Source organism: Kogia breviceps, chromosome 4 (genome assembly GCF_026419965.1).
Source record: "Kogia breviceps isolate mKogBre1 chromosome 4, mKogBre1 haplotype 1, whole genome shotgun sequence".
NCBI lineage: Eukaryota > Metazoa > Chordata > Mammalia > Artiodactyla > Physeteridae > Kogia > Kogia breviceps.
Genome location: NC_081313.1, coordinates 127,347,057 through 127,367,458, shown reverse-complemented (window position 1 = coordinate 127,367,458; position 20,402 = coordinate 127,347,057).

Here is a 20,402-nt window from a genome sequence, read left to right as displayed (position 1 = left end):
CTGACTCTTTCCCTAACTCAGATCCTAAAGATAGACCTCACTTAGGCACTTGGGCTATACCTTCCTTATGCTCTGACGTTGTCTGTATAGGAAGACCTGGCAGTGGTCCTGATTTAGGCCCTGATGCTGGTCCTAAGTAAGGCCCTGATGCTCTCAATAACGAAGGTCTTCACGCATTTCCTGGGTCATTTCGTGACGCTATCCCTGGCCCGGAACCTGACTCTGTCCCAAGCTCATGTCCTGCATCTTATCCTAAATGAAACCCTAATAGTATCCCTAACTAAGCCCTGATTAAACCTAACAAGGGCCTTCACACTATCTCTCACCAACACCCAGAATATATCCCTAATGGTCCCTGCTGCAATCAATAACTAAAATCCGGACACTGTCCTGAGCTATTACCCTGACTCCTTTCTATCCACTGTCCTGATACTTTCCAAAAGAAAGCCTGTTGCCGTCCTTAGGTGAAGACCTGAGGCTGTGCCTAACTCAGGCCCTGAAACTTTCCCTAACTGAGGCCTTGATTCTGTGACTAACACAGGCCCTGCTCATTTCTTTCACTATGACCCGAATGCTGACCCAACAAAGGCCCTGATGCTATTCCTACGTCATGCCCTGTGTCTCCAGCTAGTGGGCTGACACTAGGCCGCACTCAGGCCTAGATGTTCTCCCTAAGTCAGGCTCTGACGCTGTCCCTACCCGAAACCCTGACACAGGTCCTAAATTAGGCCCTGATTCTCTAAGTAACTAAGGTCTTGACACCAACCCAGGTCATTGGCTGACACTATCCCTGGCTCGGATCGTGACTCTGTCCCAAGCTAATGTCCTGCATCTTATCCTAATTGAAACCCTAATACTCTCCCTAACTAAGTCGCTCACTGATCCTAACTAAGACTTTCACCCTATCTCTCACTAAGGCCCAGAATCTGTCCCTAACATGGGACCTTCTGCAGTCAATAATGAAAATCCGGACACTATCCTGAGCTAATATCCTGACACATTTCTATCCACCCACCAGACACAGTCCCAAAGAAAGGCCTGTCGCTGTCCTTAACTGAAGACGAGAGGCTGTGCCTAACTCAGGACCTCAAGATTTCCCTAACTGAGGCCTCGATTCTCTGACTCACTCAGGCCCTGCTCATGTCTTTCACTATGACCCGAATGCTGACTCCACAAACGCCCTGAATGCTGCTCCTAAGTCATGCCCTGACAGTGTCTGCATCTAGGGGCCTCACTCAGGCCCTCACCTTCTCCCTATATCAGGCTCTGACGCTGTCCCTACCCGAAGCCCTGGCACAGGTCTTAAATTAGGCCCTGATTCTCTAAGTACCTAAGGGCTTGATTCCAAACCTAGGTCATTACCTGACACTAGCCCTAGACCTGAATGTAACCTTGTCCGTTGCTAATGTCAAATTTATCTAAAGAGATTCTTTAGGATGAAATTCTTTCATCTTCTGAATAGAGTTTTCTGAAAAAAATAATGTTTAAACTCTTACTGACCTTAAACAAAATGTACTCAACTTCTGCGGAATATTCCTTTATACCAGCGTGTATGGTTTCCTTCTGCATCTGCGTGTGTTGGCTTAAAGGGTGCTTGTAGGAATGCCTACTGTTATGCTAACTAAATCCCTGATGCTGTCCCTAAATAACGTCCTGAAATTAGTCTCAAGGCTGTGAACCTGTCCCAAACTGAGGCCTGGAGGCTCATCCTAGCTCAGGCCCTGACACTGTCCCTAGCAAAGGCCCTCACACAACTCCTAGCTCAGTCCCTGACACTATACCTAACAAAGGCTATAATGCTAGTCCTAACTCAGGCCCTGACACTTTTTCTAACTGCAGCCCAGCTGCCGCCAATATCTAAAATCCTGATACTATCCTGAGTTAATATCCTGACCCAGGTCTTACCAAGGTCCTGAAACTGACCCAAAGTAAGCCTTGATGCTGTCCATAAATAAGGCCCTGAGGCTCTCCCTAACAGAGGCCCTGATAATGTCTTTAGTGAAGAACCTGACGCTGATCCCACAGAGGCCCTTCTGCTGCTCCTAAGTCATGCCCTGACAGTGTCCCGAACTCAGGCCCTAAACATAAGCCTCACTTAGGCCCTTTGGCTGTACCTTCCTTATGCTCAGACGCTGTCTGTATAGGAAGCCCTGGCAGTGGTCCTGATTTAGGCCCTCACGCTGGTCCTAAGTAAGGCCCTCACGCTGGTCCTAAGTAAGGCCCTGAGGCTCTCAATAACGAAGGTCTTCACGCTTTTCCTGGGTCATTTCGTGACGCTATCCCTGGCCCGGAACCTGACTCTGTCCCAAGCTCATGTCCTGCATCTTATCCTAAATGAAACCCTAATAGTATCCCTAACTAAGCCCTGACCAATCCGAACAAAGGCCTTGACACTATCTCTCACTAAAGCCCGGAATCTGTCCCTAACATGGCACCTGTTGCAATCAATAACTAAAATCCGGACACTGTCCTGAGATAATTTCCTGACACATTTCTATGCACGATCCTGACACTGTCCCAAACCGGTCGGTGTCTTTAAGTGAAGACCAGACACTGTGCCTAACTCAGGCCCTGAAGCTTTCCCTAAGTGAGGCCTTGATTCTGTGACTCACTCAAGGCCTGCTCATGTCTTTCACTATGACCTTTCGCTGACCCAACCAAGGTGTTTATGCTGCTCCTAAGTCATGCCCTGACTGTGTCTACAGCTACGGGGCTGACGATAGGCCTCACTCAGGCCCTGACGTTCTCCATAAGTCAAGTCTGACGCTGTCCCTACCGAAAATCTTGACGCAGGTCCTAAATTTTAGGCCTTGATTCTCTAAGTAACTAAGGTCTTGACACTAAATCTAGGTCATTAACTGACACTACCCCTAGACCTTAATCTAATCTTGACTTTAGCTAATGTCAAGTTTAGGGAAAGAGATTCTTTACGATGAAATTCTTTCATCATATGAATATTGGTTTCTTAAAACAATAATTTTTAAACTCTTGTTAACCTTCAACAAAGTGTACTCAACTGCTGTGGAATATTCCTTCATAGCAGCGTGCATGGTTCACTTTTACATTCTTGTGTGTTGGCCTTCAGGGTTCTTGCAGGAATGGCTCCTCTTATGCTAACTAAATCATCCCTGATGCTGAACATAAATAAGGCGCTGAAATTACTCCCGATGCTGTGAACCGCTCCCTAACTACGGCCTGGAGACTCGTGCTAACCCAGGCGCTGACACTGTCCCTAACCAAGACCCTGACATTGGGCTTCCCTGGTGGCGCAGTGGTTGGGAGTCCGCCTGCCGATGCAGGGGATACGGGTTCGTGCCCCGGTCCGGGATGATCCCACGTGCCGCGGAGCGGCTGGGCCCGTGAGCCGTGGCCGCTGGGCCTGCGCGTCCGGAGCCTGTGCTCCGCAACGGGAGAGGCCACAACAGTGAGAGGCCCGCATACCGCAAAAAAAAAAAAAAAAGACCCTGACATTACACGTAACTCGGACCCTGACACTACTCCTAGCTCACTCCCTGACACTATACCTAACAAAGGCCATAATGATATTCCTAACTCAGACCCTGACACTGACTCTAACTAAGGCCCTATTGCCGCCAGTATCTAAAGTCCTGATACTATCCTGAGTTAATATCCTGACCCAGGTCTTACCAAGGTCCTGAAACTGACCCAAAGTAAGCCTTGATGCTGTCCGAAAATGAGGTCCTGAGGCTCTCCCTAACAGAGGCCCTGATAATGTCTTTAATGAAGACCCTCAGGCTGATCCCACAGAGGCCCTTCTGCTGCTCCTAAGTCATGCCCTGACTCTTTCCCTAACTCAGATCCTAAAGATAGGCCTCACTTAGGCACTTGGGCTATACCTTCCTTATGCTCTGACGCTGTCTGTATAGGAAGACCTGGCAGTGGTCCTGATTTAGGCCCTGACGCTGGTCCTAAGTAAGGCCCTGATGCTCTCAATAACGAAGGTCTTCACGCATTTCCTGGGTCATTTCGCGACGCTATCCCTGGCCCGGAACCTGACTCTGTCCCAAGCTCATGTCCTGCATCTTATCCTAAATGAAACCCTAATAGTATCCCTAACTAAGCCCTGATTAAACCTAACAAGGGCCTTCACACTATCTCTCACCAACACCCAGAATATATCCCTAATGGTCCCTGCTGCAATCAATAACTAAAATCCGGACACTGTCCTGAGCTATTACCCTGACTCCTTTCTATCCACTGTCCTGATACTTTCCAAAAGAAAGCCTGTTGCCGTCCTTAGGTGAAGACCTGAGGCTGTGCCTAACTCAGGCCCTGAAACTTTCCCTAACTGAGGCCTTGATTCTGTGACTAACACAGGCCCTGCTCATTTCTTTCACTATGACCCGAATGCTGACCCAACAAAGGCCCTGATGCTATTCCTACGTCATGCCCTGTGTCTCCAGCTAGTGGGCTGACACTAGGCCGCACTCAGGCCTAGATGTTCTCCCTAAGTCAGGCTCTGACGCTGTCCCTACCCGAAACCCTGACACAGGTCCTAAATTAGGCCCTGATTCTCTAAGTAACTAAGGTCTTGACACCAATCCAGGTCATTGGCTGACACTATCCCTGGCTCGGATCGTGACTCTGTCCCAAGCTAATGTCCTGCATCTTATCCTAATTGAAACCCTAATACTCTCCCTAACTAAGTCGCTCACTGATCCTAACTAAGACTTTCACCCTATCTCTCACTAAGGCCCAGAATCTGTCCCTAACATGGGACCTTCTGCAGGCAATAATGAAAATCCGGACACTATCCTGAGCTAATATCCTGACACATTTCTATCCACCCACCAGACACAGTCCCAAAGAAAGGCCTGTCGCTGTCCTTAACTGAAGACGAGAGGCTGTGCCTAACTCAGGACCTCAAGATTTCCCTAACTGAGGCCTCGATTCTCTGACTCACTCAGGCCCTGCTCATGTCTTTCACTATGACCCGAATGCTGACTCCACAAACGCCCTGAATGCTGCTCCTAAGTCATGCCCTGACAGTGTCTGCATCTAGGGGCCTCACTCAGGCCCTCACCTTCTCCCTATATCAGGCTCTGACGCTGTCCCTACCCGAAGCCCTGGCACAGGTCTTAAATTAGGCCCTGATTCTCTAAGTACCTAAGGGCTTGATTCCAAACCTAGGTCATTACCTGACACTAGCCCTAGACCTGAATGTAACCTTGTCCGTTGCTAATGTCAAATTTATCTAAAGAGATTCTTTAGGATGAAATTCTTTCATCTTCTGAATAGAGTTTTCTGAAAAAAATAATGTTTAAACTCTTACTGACCTTAAACAAAATGTACTCAACTTCTGCGGAATATTCCTTTATACCAGCGTGTATGGTTTCCTTCTGCATCTGCGTGTGTTGGCTTAAAGGGTGCTTGTAGGAATGCCTACTGTTATGCTAACTAAATCCCTGATGCTGTCCCTAAATAACGTCCTGAAATTAGTCTCAAGGCTGTGAACCTGTCCCAAACTGAGGCCTGGAGGCTCATCCTAGCTCAGGCCCTGACACTGTCCCTAGCAAAGGCCCTCACACAACTCCTAGCTCAGTCCCTGACACTATACCTAACAAAGGCTATAATGCTAGTCCTAACTCAGGCCCTGACACTGTTTCTAACTAAAGCCCAGCTGCCACCAATATCTAAAATCCTGATATTATCCTGAGTTAATATCCTGACCCAGGTCTTACCAAGGTCCTGAAACTGACTAAAACTAAGCCTTGATGCTGTCCATAAATAAGGCCCTGAGGCTCTCCCTAACAGAGGCCCTGATAATGTCTTTAATGAAGAACCTGACGCTGATCCCACAGAGGCCTTTCTGCTGCTCCTAAGTCATGCCCTGACAGTGTCCCGAACTCAGGCCCTAAAGATAAGCCTCACTTAGGCCCTTTGGCTGTACCTTCCTTATGCTCTGACGCTGTCTGTATAGGAAGCCCTGGCAGTGGTCCTGATTTAGGCCCTCACGCTGGTCCTAAGTAAGGCCCTCACGCTGGTCCTAAGTAAGGCCCTGAGGCTCTCAATAACGAAGGTCTTCACGCTTTTCCTGGGTCATTTCGTGACGCTATCCCTGGCCCGGAACCTGACTCTGTCCCAAGCTCATGTCCTGCATCTTATCCTAAATGAAACCCTAATAGTATGCCTAACTAAGCCCTGACCAATCCGAACAAAGGCCTTGACACTATCTCTCACTAAAGCCCGGAATCTGTCCCTAACATGGCACCTGTTGCAATCAATAACTAAAATCCGGACACTGTCCTGAGATAATTTCCTGACACATTTCTATGCACGATCCTGACACTGTCCCAAACCGGTCGGAGTCTTTAAGTGAAGACCAGACACTGTGCCTAACTCAGGCCCTGAAGCTTTCCCTAAGTGAGGCCTTGATTCTGTGACTCACTCAAGGCCTGCTCATGTCTTTCACTATGACCTTACGCTGACCCAACCAAGGTGTTTATGCTGCTCCTAAGTCATGCCCTGACTGTGTCTACACCTACGGGGCTGACGATAGGCCTCCCTCAGGCCCTGACATTCTCCATAAGTCAAGACTGACGCTGTCCCTACCGAAAATCTTGACGCAGGTCCTAAATTTTAGGCCTTGATTCTCTAAGTAACTAAGGTCTTGACACTAAATCTAGGTCATTAACTGACATTACCCCTAGACCTTAATCTAATCTTGACTTTAGCTAATGTCAAGTTTAGGGAAAGAGATTCTTTACGATGAAATTCTTTCATCATATGAATATTGGTTTCTTAAAACAATAATTTTTAAACTCTTGTTAACCTTAAACAAAGTGTACTCAACTGCTGTGGAATATTCCTTCATAGCAGCGTGCATGGTTCACTTTTACATTCTTGTGTGTTGGCCTTCAGGGTTCTTGCAGGAATGGCTCCTCTTATGCTAACTAAATCATCCCTGATGCTGAACATAAATAAGGCGCTGAAATTACTCCCGATGCTCTGAACCTGTCCCTAACTACGGCCTGGAGACTCGTGCTAAACCAGGCCCTGACACTGTCCCAAACCAAGACCCTGACATTACACGTAACTCGGACCCTGACACTACTCCTAGCTCAGTCCCTGACACTATTACCTAACAAAGCCCATAATGATATTCCTAACTCAGACCCTGACACTGACTCTAACTAAGGCCCTACTGCCGCCAATATCTAAAGTCCTGATGCTATCCTGAGTTAATATCCTGACCCAGGTCTTACCAAGGTCCTGAAACTGACCCAAAGTAAGCCTTGATGCTGTCTGAAAATGAGGCCCTGAGGCTCTCCCTAACAGAGGCCCTGATAATGTCTTTAGTGAAGACCCTCACGCTGATCCCACAGAGGCCCTTCTGCTGCTCCTAAGTCATGCTCTGACAGTGTCCCGAACTCAGGCCCTAAACATAAGCCTCACTTAGGCCCTTTGGCTGTACCTTCCTTATGCTCTGACGCTGTCTGTATAGGAAGCCCTGGCAGTGGTCCAGATTTAGGCCCTCACGCTGGTCCTAAGTAAGGCCCTGAGGCTCTCAATAACGAAGGTCTTCACGCTTTTCCTGGGTCATTTCGTGACGCTATCCCTGGCCCGGAACCTGACTCTGTCCCAAGCTCATGTCCTGCATCTTATCCTAAATGAAACCCTAATAGTATGCCTAAATAAGCCCTGACCAATCCGAACAAAGGCCTTGACACTATCTCTCACTAAAGCCCGGAATCTGTCCCTAACATGGCACCTGTTGCAATCAATAACTAAAATCCGGACACTGTCCTGAGATAATTTCCTGACACATTTCTATGCACGATCCTGACACTGTCCCAAACCGGTCGGAGTCTTTAAGTGAAGACCAGACACTGTGCCTAACTCAGGCCCTGAAGCTTTCCCTAAGTGAGGCCTTGATTCTGTGACTCACTCAAGGCCTGCTCATGTCTTTCACTATGACCTTTCGCTGACCCAACCAAGGTGTTTCTGCTGCTCCTAAGTCATGCCCTGACTGTGTCTACAGCTACGGGGCTGACGATAGGCCTCACTCAGGCCCTGACGTTCTCCATAAGTCAAGTCTGACGCTGTCCCTACCGAAAATCTTGACGCAGGTCCTAAATTTTAGGCCTTGATTCTCTAAGTAACTAAGGTCTTGACACTAAATCTAGGTCATTAACTGACACTACCCCTAGACCTTAATCTAATCTTGACTTTAGCTAATGTCAAGTTTAGGGAAAGAGATTCTTTACGATGAAATTCTTTCATCATATGAATATTGGTTTCTTAAAACAATAATTTTTAAACTCTTGTTAACCTTAAACAAAGTGTACTCAACTGCTGTGGAATATTCCTTCATAGCAGCGTGCATGGTTCACTTTTACATTCTTGTGTGTTGGCCTTCAGGGTTCTTGCAGGAATGGCTCCTCTTATGCTAACTAAATCATCCCTGATGCTGAACATAAATAAGGCGCTGAAATTACTCCCGATGCTGTGAACCGCTCCCTAACTACGGCCTGGAGACTCGTGCTAACCCAGGCGCTGACACTGTCCCTAACCAAGACCCTGACATTACACGTAACTCGGACCCTGACACTACTCCTAGCTCACTCCCTGACACTATACCTAACAAAGGCCATAATGATATTCCTAACTCAGACCCTGACACTGACTCTAACTAAGGCCCTATTGCCGCCAGTATCTAAAGTCCTGATACTATCCTGAGTTAATATCCTGACCCAGGTCTTACCAAGGTCCTGAAACTGACCCAAAGTAAGCCTTGATGCTGTCCGAAAATGAGGTCCTGAGGCTCTCCCTAACAGAGGCCCTGATAATGTCTTTAATGAAGACCCTCAGGCTGATCCCACAGAGGCCCTTCTGCTACTCCTAAGTCATGCCCTGACTCTTTCCCTAACTCAGATCCTAAAGATAGGCCTCACTTAGGCACTTGGGCTATACCTTCCTTATGCTCTGACGCTGTCTGTATAGGAAGACCTGGCAGTGGTCGTGATTTAGGGCCTGACTCTGGTCCTAAGGAAGGCCCTGATGCTCTCAATAACGAAGGTCTTCACGCATTTCCTGGGTCATTTCGTGACGCTATCCCTGGCCCGGAACCTGACTCTGTCCCAAGCTCATGTCCTGCATCTTATCCTAAATGAAACCCTAATAGTATCCCTAACTAAGCCCTGATTAAACCTAACAAGGGCCTTCACACTATCTCTCACCAACACCCAGAATATATCCCTAATGGTCCCTGCTGCAATCAATAACTAAAATCCGGACACTGTCCTGAGCTATTACCCTGACTCCTTTCTATCCACTGTCCTGATACTTTCCAAAAGAAAGCCTGTTGCCGTCCTTAGGTGAAGACCTGAGGCTGTGCCTAACTCAGGCCCTGAAACTTTCCCTAACTGAGGCCTTGATTCTGTGACTAACACAGGCCCTGCTCATTTCTTCCACTATGACCCGAATGCTGACCCAACAAAGGCCCTGATGCTATTCCTACGTCATGCCCTGTGTCTCCAGCTAGTGGGCTGACACTAGGCCGCACTCAGGCCTAGATGTTCTCCCTAAGTCAGGCTCTGACGCTGTCCCTACCCGAAACCCTGACACAGGTCCTAAATTAGGCCCTGATTCTCTAAGTAACTAAGGTCTTGACACCAACCCAGGTCATTGGCTGACACTATCCCTGGCTCGGATCGTGACTCTGTCCCAAGCTAATGTCCTGCATCTTATCCTAATTGAAACCCTAATACTCTCCCTAACTAAGTCGCTCACTGATCCTAACTAAGACTTTCACCCTATCTCTCACTAAGGCCCAGAATCTGTCCCTAACATGGGACCTTCTGCAGTCAATAATGAAAATCCGGACACTATCCTGAGCTAATATCCTGACACATTTCTATCCACCCACCAGACACAGTCCCAAAGAAAGGCCTGTCGCTGTCCTTAACTGAAGACGAGAGGCTGTGCCTAACTCAGGACCTCAAGATTTCCCTAACTGAGGCCTCGATTCTCTGACTCACTCAGGCCCTGCTCATGTCTTTCACTATGACCCGAATGCTGACTCCACAAACGCCCTGAATGCTGCTCCTAAGTCATGCCCTGACAGTGTCTGCATCTAGGGGCCTCACTCAGGCCCTCACCTTCTCCTTATATCAGGCTCTGACGCTGTCCCTACCCGAAGCCCTGGCACAGGTCTTAAATTAGGCCCTGATTCTCTAAGTACCTAAGGGCTTGATTCCAAACCTAGGTCATTACCTGACACTAGCCCTAGACCTGAATGTAACCTTGTCCGTTGCTAATGTCAAATTTATCTAAAGAGATTCTTTAGGATGAAATTCTTTCATCTTCTGAATAGAGTTTTCTGAAAAAAATAATGTTTAAACTCTTACTGACCTTAAACAAAATGTACTCAACTTCTGCGGAATATTCCTTTATACCAGCGTGTATGGTTTCCTTCTGCATCTGCGTGTGTTGGCTTAAAGGGTGCTTGTAGGAATGCCTACTGTTATGCTAACTAAATCCCTGATGCTGTCCCTAAATAACGTCCTGAAATTAGTCTCAAGGCTGTGAACCTGTCCCAAACTGAGGCCTGGAGGCTCATCCTAGCTCAGGCCCTGACACTGTCCCTAGCAAAGGCCCTCACACAACTCCTAGCTCAGTCCCTGACACTATACCTAACAAAGGCTATAATGCTAGTCCTAACTCAGGCCCTGACACTGTTTCTAACTACAGCCCAGCTGCCGCCAATATCTAAAATCCTGATACTATCCTGAGTTAATATCCTGACCCAGGTCTTACCAAGGTCCTGAAACTGACCCAAAGTAAGCCTTGATGCTGTCCGAAAATGAGGTCCTGAGGCTCTCCCTAACAGAGGCCCTGATAATGTCTTTAATGAAGACCCTCAGGCTGATCCCACAGAGGCCCTTCTGCTGCTCCTAAGTCATGCCCTGACACTTTCCCTAACTCAGATCCTAAAGATAGGCCTCACTTAGGCACTTGGGCTGTACCTTACTTAGGCTCTGATGCTGTCCTTATATGAAGCCAGGGCAGTGGTCGTGATTTAGGGCCTGACTCTGGTCCTAAGTCAGGCCCCGATGCTCTCAATAACTAAGGTTTTAACGCTTTCTCTTGGTCGTTTCCTGACACTATCCCTGGCCCGGAACCTGACTCTGTCCCAAGCTCATGTCCTGCATCTTATCCTAAATGAAACCCTAACACTCTCCGTAACTAGGGCCCTGAATAATCCTGCCTAAGGCCTTGACACGACTTCTCACTAAGGCCCGGAACCTGACATTGTCCCTACAAAAGGCCCTGACTACACCTAACAAATGCTATAATGCTAGTCCTAACTCAGGCCCTGACACTGTTTCTAACTAAAGCCCAGCTGCCGCCAATATCTAAAATCCTGATATTATCCTGAGTTAATATCCTGACCCAGGTCTTACCAAGGTCCTGAAACTGACCCAAAGTAAGCCTTGATGCTGTCTGAAAATGAGGCCCTGAGGCTCTCCCTAACAGAGGCCCTGATAATGTCTTTAGTGAAGACCCTCACGCTGATCCCACAGAGGCCCTTCTGCTGCTCCTAAGTCATGCCCTGACAGTGTCCCGAACTCAGGCCCTAAACATAAGCCTCACTTAGGCCCTTTGGCTGTACCTTCCTTATGCTCTGACGCTGTCTGTATAGGAAGCCCTGGCAGTGGTCCTGATTTAGACCCTCACGCTGGTCCGAAGTAAGGCCCTGAGGCTCTCAATAACGAAGGTCTTCACACTTTTCCTGGGTCATTTCGTGACGCTATCCCTGGCCTGGAACCTGACTCTGTCCCAAGCTCATGGCCTGCATCTTATCCTAAATGAAACCCTAATAGTATCCCTAACTAAGCCCTGACTAATCCGAACAAAGGCCTTGACACTATCTCTCACTAAAGCCCGGAATCTGTCCCTAACATGGGACCTGTTGCAATCAATAACTAAAATCCGGACACTGTCCTGAGCTAATATCCTGACTCATTTCTATCCACTGTTCTGATACTTTCCAAAAGAAAGCCTGTTGCCGTCCTTAAGTGAAGACCTGAGGCTGTTCCTAACTCAGGCCCTGAAGCTTTCCCTGACTGAGGCCTTCATTCTGTGACTAACACAGGCCCTGTTCATGTCTTTCACTATGACCTGCATGCTGACCCCACAAAGGCCCTGATGCTGTTCCTACGTCATGCCCTGACTGTGTCTCCAGAAGGTGGGCTGGCACTAGGCCTCACTCAGGCCTAGACGTTCTCCCTAAGTCAGGCTCTGACGCTGTCCCTAGCCGAAGCCCTGACACAGGTCCTAAATTACGCCCTGATTCTCTAAATAACTAAGGTCTTGACACCAACTCAGGTCATTTTCTGACACTATCCCTGGCTCGGATCATGAGTCTGTCCCAAGCTCATGTCCTGCATCTTATCCTAAATGAAACCCTAATAGTATCCCTAACTAAGCCCTGACTAATCCGAACAAAGGCCTTGACACTATCTCTCACTAAAGCCCGGAATCTGTCCCTAACATGGCACCTGTTGCAATCAATAACTAAAATCCGGACACTGTCCTGAGGTAATTTCCTGACACATTTCTATGCACGATCCTGACACTGTCCCAAACCGGTCGGTGTCTGTAAGTGAAGACCTGACGCTGTGCCTAACTCAGGCCCTGAAGCTTTCCCTAAGTGAGGCCTTGATTCTGTGACTCACTCAAGGCCTGCTCATGTCTTTCACTATGACCTTTCGCTGACCCAACCAAGGTGTTTATGCTGCTCCTAAGTCGTACCCTGACTGTGTCTGCAGCTAGGGGGCTGACGCTAGGCCTCACTCAGGCCCTGACGTTCTCCATAAGTCAGGTCTGACGCTGTCCCTACCGAAAATCTTGACGCAGGTCCTAAATTTTAGGCCTTGATTCTCTAAATAACTAAGGTCTTGACACCAAATCTAGGTCATTAACTGACACTACCCCTAGACCTTAATCTAATCTTGACTTTAGCTAATGTCAAGTTTAGGAAAAGAGATTCTTTACGATGAAATTCTTTCATCATATGAATATTGGTTTCTTAAAACAATAATTTTTAAACTCTTGTTAACCTTAAACAAAGTGTACTCAACTGCTGTGGAATATTCCTTCATAGCAGCGTGCATGGTTTACTTTTACATTCTTGTGTGTTGGCCTTCAGGGTTCTTGCAGGAATGGCTCCTCTTATGCTAACTAAATCATCCCTGATGCTGAACATAAATAAGGCGCTGAAATTACTCCCGATGCTGTGAACCGCTCCCTAACTACGGCCTGGAGACTCGTGCTAACCCAGGCGCTGACACTGTCCCTAACCAAGACCCTGACATTACACGTAACTCGGACCCTGACACTACTCCTAGCTCACTCCCTGACACTATACCTAACAAAGGCCATAATAATATTCCTAACTCAGACCCTGACACTGACTCTAACTAAGGCCCTACTGCCGCCAATATCTAAAGTCCTGATACTATCCTGAGTTAATATCCTGACCCAGGTCTTACCAAGGTCCTGAAACTGACCCAAAGTAAGCCTTGATGCTGTCCGAAAATGAGGTCCTGAGGCTCTCCCTAACAGAGGCCCTGATAATGTCTTTAATGAAGACCCTCAGGCTGATCCCACAGAGGCCCTTCTGCTGCTCCTAAGTCATGCCCTGACTCTTTCCCTAACTCAGATCCTAAAGATAGGCCTCACTTAGGCACTTGGGCTATACCTTCCTTATGCTCTGACGCTGTCTGTATAGGAAGACCTGGCAGTGGTCCTGATTTAGGCCCTGACGCTGGTCCTAAGTAAGGCCCTGATGCTCTCAATAACGAAGGTCTTCACGCATTTCCTGGGTCATTTCGTGACGCTATCCCTGGCCCGGAACCTGACTCTGTCCCAAGCTCATGTCCTGCATCTTATCCTAAATGAAACCCTAATAGTATCCCTAACTAAGCCCTGATTAAACCTAACAAGGGCCTTCACACTATCTCTCACCAACACCCAGAATATATCCCTAATGGTCCCTGCTGCAATCAATAACTAAAATCCGGACACTGTCCTGAGCTATTACCCTGACTCCTTTCTATCCACTGTCCTGATACTTTCCAAAAGAAAGCCTGTTGCCGTCCTTAGGTGAAGACCTGAGGCTGTGCCTAACTCAGGCCCTGAAACTTTCCCTAACTGAGGCCTTGATTCTGTGACTAACACAGGCCCTGCTCATTTCTTTCACTATGACCCGAATGCTGACCCAACAAAGGCCCTGATGCTATTCCTACGTCATGCCCTGTGTCTCCAGCTAGTGGGCTGACACTAGGCCGCACTCAGGCCTAGATGTTCTCCCTAAGTCAGGCTCTGACGCTGTCCCTACCCGAAACCCTGACACAGGTCCTAAATTAGGCCCTGATTCTCTAAGTAACTAAGGTCTTGACACCAATCCAGGTCATTGGCTGACACTATCCCTGGCTCGGATCGTGACTCTGTCCCAAGCTAATGTCCTGCATCTTATCCTAATTGAAACCCTAATACTCTCCCTAACTAAGTCGCTCACTGATCCTAACTAAGACTTTCACCCTATCTCTCACTAAGGCCCAGAATCTGTCCCTAACATGGGACCTTCTGCAGTCAATAATGAAAATCCGGACACTATCCTGAGCTAATATCCTGACACATTTCTATCCACCCACCAGACACAGTCCCAAAGAAAGGCCTGTCGCTGTCCTTAACTGAAGACGAGAGGCTGTGCCTAACTCAGGACCTCAAGATTTCCCTAACTGAGGCCTCGATTCTCTGACTCACTCAGGCCCTGCTCATGTCTTTCACTATGACCCGAATGCTGACTCCACAAACGCCCTGAATGCTGCTCCTAAGTCATGCCCTGACAGTGTCTGCATCTAGGGGCCTCACTCAGGCCCTCACCTTCTCCCTATATCAGGCTCTGACGCTGTCCCTACCCGAAGCCCTGGCACAGGTCTTAAATTAGGCCCTGATTCTCTAAGTACCTAAGGGCTTGATTCCAAACCTAGGTCATTACCTGACACTAGCCCTAGACCTGAATGTAACCTTGTCCGTTGCTAATGTCAAATTTATCTAAAGAGATTCTTTAGGATGAAATTCTTTCATCTTCTGAATAGAGTTTTCTGAAAAAAATAATGTTTAAACTCTTACTGACCTTAAACAAAATGTACTCAACTTCTGCGGAATATTCCTTTATACCAGCGTGTATGGTTTCCTTCTGCATCTGCGTGTGTTGGCTTAAAGGGTGCTTGTAGGAATGCCTACTGTTATGCTAACTAAATCCCTGATGCTGTCCCTAAATAACGTCCTGAAATTAGTCTCAAGGCTGTGAACCTGTCCCAAACTGAGGCCTGGAGGCTCATCCTAGCTCAGGCCCTGACACTGTCCCTAGCAAAGGCCCTCACACAACTCCTAGCTCAGTCCCTGACACTATACCTAACAAAGGCTATAATGCTAGTCCTAACTCAGGCCCTGACACTGTTTCTAACTAAAGCCCAGCTGCCACCAATATCTAAAATCCTGATATTATCCTGAGTTAATATCCTGACCCAGGTCTTACCAAGGTCCTGAAACTGACTAAAACTAAGCCTTGATGCTGTCCATAAATAAGGCCCTGAGGCTCTCCCTAACAGAGGCCCTGATAATGTCTTTAATGAAGAACCTGACGCTGATCCCACAGAGGCCTTTCTGCTGCTCCTAAGTCATGCCCTGACAGTGTCCCGAACTCAGGCCCTAAAGATAAGCCTCACTTAGGCCCTTTGGCTGTACCTTCCTTATGCTCTGACGCTGTCTGTATAGGAAGCCCTGGCAGTGGTCCTGATTTAGGCCCTCACGCTGGTCCTAAGTAAGGCCCTCACGCTGGTCCTAAGTAAGGCCCTGAGGCTCTCAATAACGAAGGTCTTCACGCTTTTCCTGGGTCATTTCGTGACGCTATCCCTGGCCCGGAACCTGACTCTGTCCCAAGCTCATGTCCTGCATCTTATCCTAAATGAAACCCTAATAGTATGCCTAACTAAGCCCTGACCAATCCGAACAAAGGCCTTGACACTATCTCTCACTAAAGCCCGGAATCTGTCCCTAACATGGCACCTGTTGCAATCAATAACTAAAATCCGGACACTGTCCTGAGATAATTTCCTGACACATTTCTATGCACGATCCTGACACTGTCCCAAACCGGTCGGAGTCTTTAAGTGAAGACCAGACACTGTGCCTAACTCAGGCCCTGAAGCTTTCCCTAAGTGAGGCCTTGATTCTGTGACTCACTCAAGGCCTGCTCATGTCTTTCACTATGACCTTTCGCTGACCCAACCAAGGTGTTTCTGCTGCTCCTAAGTCATGCCCTGACTGTGTCTACAGCTACGGGGCTGACGATAGGCCTCACTCAGGCCCTGACGTTCTCCATAAGTCAAGTCTGACGCTGTCCCTACCGAAAATCTTGACGCAGGTCCTAAATTTTAGGCCTTGATTCTCTAAGTAACTAAGGTCTTGACACTAAATCTAGGTCATTAACTGACACTACCCCTAGACCTTAATCTAATCTTGACTTTAGCTAATGTCAAGTTTAGGGAAAGAGATTCTTTACGATGAAATTCTTTCATCATATGAATATTGGTTTCTTAAAACAATAATTTTTAAACTCTTGTTAACCTTAAACAAAGTGTACTCAACTGCTGTGGAATATTCCTTCATAGCAGCGTGCATGGTTCACTTTTACATTCTTGTGTGTTGGCCTTCAGGGTTCTTGCAGGAATGGCTCCTCTTATGCTAACTAAATCATCCCTGATGCTGAACATAAATAAGGCGCTGAAATTACTCCCGATGCTGTGAACCGCTCCCTAACTACGGCCTGGAGACTCGTGCTAACCCAGGCGCTGACACTGTCCCTAACCAAGACCCTGACATTACACGTAACTCGGACCCTGACACTACTCCTAGCTCACTCCCTGACACTATACCTAACAAAGGCCATAATGATATTCCTAACTCAGACCCTGACACTGACTCTAACTAAGGCCCTATTGCCGCCAGTATCTAAAGTCCTGATACTATCCTGAGTTAATATCCTGACCCAGGTCTTACCAAGGTCCTGAAACTGACCCAAAGTAAGCCTTGATGCTGTCCGAAAATGAGGTCCTGAGGCTCTCCCTAACAGAGGCCCTGATAATGTCTTTAATGAAGACCCTCAGGCTGATCCCACAGAGGCCCTTCTGCTACTCCTAAGTCATGCCCTGACTCTTTCCCTAACTCAGATCCTAAAGATAGGCCTCACTTAGGCACTTGGGCTATACCTTCCTTATGCTCTGACGCTGTCTGTATAGGAAGACCTGGCAGTGGTCGTGATTTAGGGCCTGACTCTGGTCCTAAGTAAGGCCCTGATGCTCTCAATAACGAAGGTCTTCACGCATTTCCTGGGTCATTTCGTGACGCTATCCCTGGCCCGGAACCTGACTCTGTCCCAAGCTCATGTCCTGCATCTTATCCTAAATGAAACCCTAATAGTATCCCTAACTAAGCCCTGATTAAACCTAACAAGGGCCTTCACACTATCTCTCACCAACACCCAGAATATATCCCTAATGGTCCCTGCTGCAATCAATAACTAAAATCCGGACACTGTCCTGAGCTATTACCCTGACTCCTTTCTATCCACTGTCCTGATACTTTCCAAAAGAAAGCCTGTTGCCGTCCTTAGGTGAAGACCTGAGGCTGTGCCTAACTCAGGCCCTGAAACTTTCCCTAACTGAGGCCTTGATTCTGTGACTAACACAGGCCCTGCTCATTTCTTCCACTATGACCCGAATGCTGACCCAACAAAGGCCCTGATGCTATTCCTACGTCATGCCCTGTGTCTCCAGCTAGTGGGCTGACACTAGGCCGCACTCAGGCCTAGATGTTCTCCCTAAGTCAGGCTCTGACGCTGTCCCTACCCGAAACCCTGACACAGGTCCTAAATTAGGCCCTGATTCTCTAAGTAACTAAGGTCTTGACACCAACCCAGGTCATTGGCTGACACTATCCCTGGCTCGGATCGTGACTCTGTCCCAAGCTAATGTCCTGCATCTTATCCTAATTGAAACCCTAATACTCTCCCTAACTAAGTCGCTCACTGATCCTAACTAAGACTTTCACCCTATCTCTCACTAAGGCCCAGAATCTGTCCCTAACATGGGACCTTCTGCAGTCAATAATGAAAATCCGGACACTATCCTGAGCTAATATCCTGACACATTTCTATCCACCCACCAGACACAGTCCCAAAGAAAGGCCTGTCGCTGTCCTTAACTGAAGACGAGAGGCTGTGCCTAACTCAGGACCTCAAGATTTCCCTAACTGAGGCCTCGATTCTCTGACTCACTCAGGCCCTGCTCATGTCTTTCACTATGACCCGAATGCTGACTCCACAAACGCCCTGAATGCTGCTCCTAAGTCATGCCCTGACAGTGTCTGCATCTAGGGGCCTCACTCAGGCCCTCACCTTCTCCTTATATCAGGCTCTGACGCTGTCCCTACCCGAAGCCCTGGCACAGGTCTTAAATTAGGCCCTGATTCTCTAAGTACCTAAGGGCTTGATTCCAAACCTAGGTCATTACCTGACACTAGCCCTAGACCTGAATGTAACCTTGTCCGTTGCTAATGTCAAATTTATCTAAAGAGATTCTTTAGGATGAAATTCTTTCATCTTCTGAATAGAGTTTTCTGAAAAAAATAATGTTTAAACTCTTACTGACCTTAAACAAAATGTACTCAACTTCTGCGGAATATTCCTTTATACCAGCGTGTATGGTTTCCTTCTGCATCTGCGTGTGTTGGCTTAAAGGGTGCTTGTAGGAATGCCTACTGTTATGCTAACTAAATCCCTGATGCTGTCCCTAAATAACGTCCTGAAATTAGTCTCAAGGCTGTGAACCTGTCCCAAACTGAGGCCTGGAGGCTCATCCTAGCTCAGGCCCTGACACTGTCCCTAGCAAAGGCCCTCACACAACTCCTAGCTCAGTCCCTGACACTATACCTAACAAAGGCTATAATGCTAGTCCTAACTCAGGCCCTGACACTGTTTCTAACTACAGCCCAGCTGCCGCCAATATCTAAAATCCTGATACTATCCTGAGTTAATATCCTGACCCAGGTCTTACCAAGGTCCTGAAACTGACCCAAAGTAAGCCTTGATGCTGTCCGAAAATGAGGTCCTGAGGCTCTCCCTAACAGAGGCCCTGATAATGTCTTTAATGAAGACCCTCAGGCTGATCCCACAGAGGCCCTTCTGCTGCTCCTAAGTCATGCCCTGACACTTTCCCTAACTCAGATCCTAAAGATAGGCCTCACTTAGGCACTTGGGCTGTACCTTACTTAGGCTCTGATGCTGTCCTTATATGAAGCCAGGGCAGTGGTCGTGATTTAGGGCCTGACTCTGGTCCTAAGTCAGGCCCCGATGCTCTCAATAACTAAGGTTTTAACGCTTTCTCTTGGTCGTTTCCTGACACTATCCCTGGCCCGGAACCTGACTCTGTCCCAAGCTCATGTCCTGCATCTTATCCTAAATGAAACCCTAACACTCTCCGTAACTAGGGCCCTGAATAATCCTGCCTAAGGCCTTGACACGACTTCTCACTAAGGCCCGGAACCTGACATTGTCCCTACAAAAGGCCCTGACTACACCTAACAAATGCTATAATGCTAGTCCTAACTCAGGCCCTGACACTGTTTCTAACTAAAGCCCAGCTGCCGCCAATATCTAAAATCCTGATATTATCCTGAGTTAATATCCTGACCCAGGTCTTACCAAGGTCCTGAAACTGACCCAAAGTAAGCCTTGATGCTGTCTGAAAATGAGGCCCTGAGGCTCTCCCTAACAGAGGCCCTGATAATGTCTTTAGTGAAGACCCTCACGCTGATCCCACAGAGGCCCTTCTGCTGCTCCTAAGTCATGCCCTGACAGTGTCCCGAACTCAGGCCCTAAACATAAGCCTCACTTAGGCCCTTTGGCTGTACCTTCCTTATGCTCTGACGCTGTCTGTATAGGAAGCCCTGGCAGTGGTCCTGATTTAGACCCTCACGCTGGTCCGAAGTAAGGCCCTGAGGCTCTCAATAACGAAGGTCTTCACACTTTTCCTGGGTCATTTCGTGACGCTATCCCTGGCCTGGAACCTGACTCTGTCCCAAGCTCATGGCCTGCATCTTATCCTAAATGAAACCCTAATAGTATCCCTAACTAAGCCCTGACTAATCCGAACAAAGGCCTTGACACTATCTCTCACTAAAGCCCGGAATCTGTCCCTAACATGGGACCTGTTGCAATCAATAACTAAAATCCGGACACTGTCCTGAGCTAATATCCTGACTCATTTCTATCCACTGTTCTGATACTTTCCAAAAGAAAGCCTGTTGCC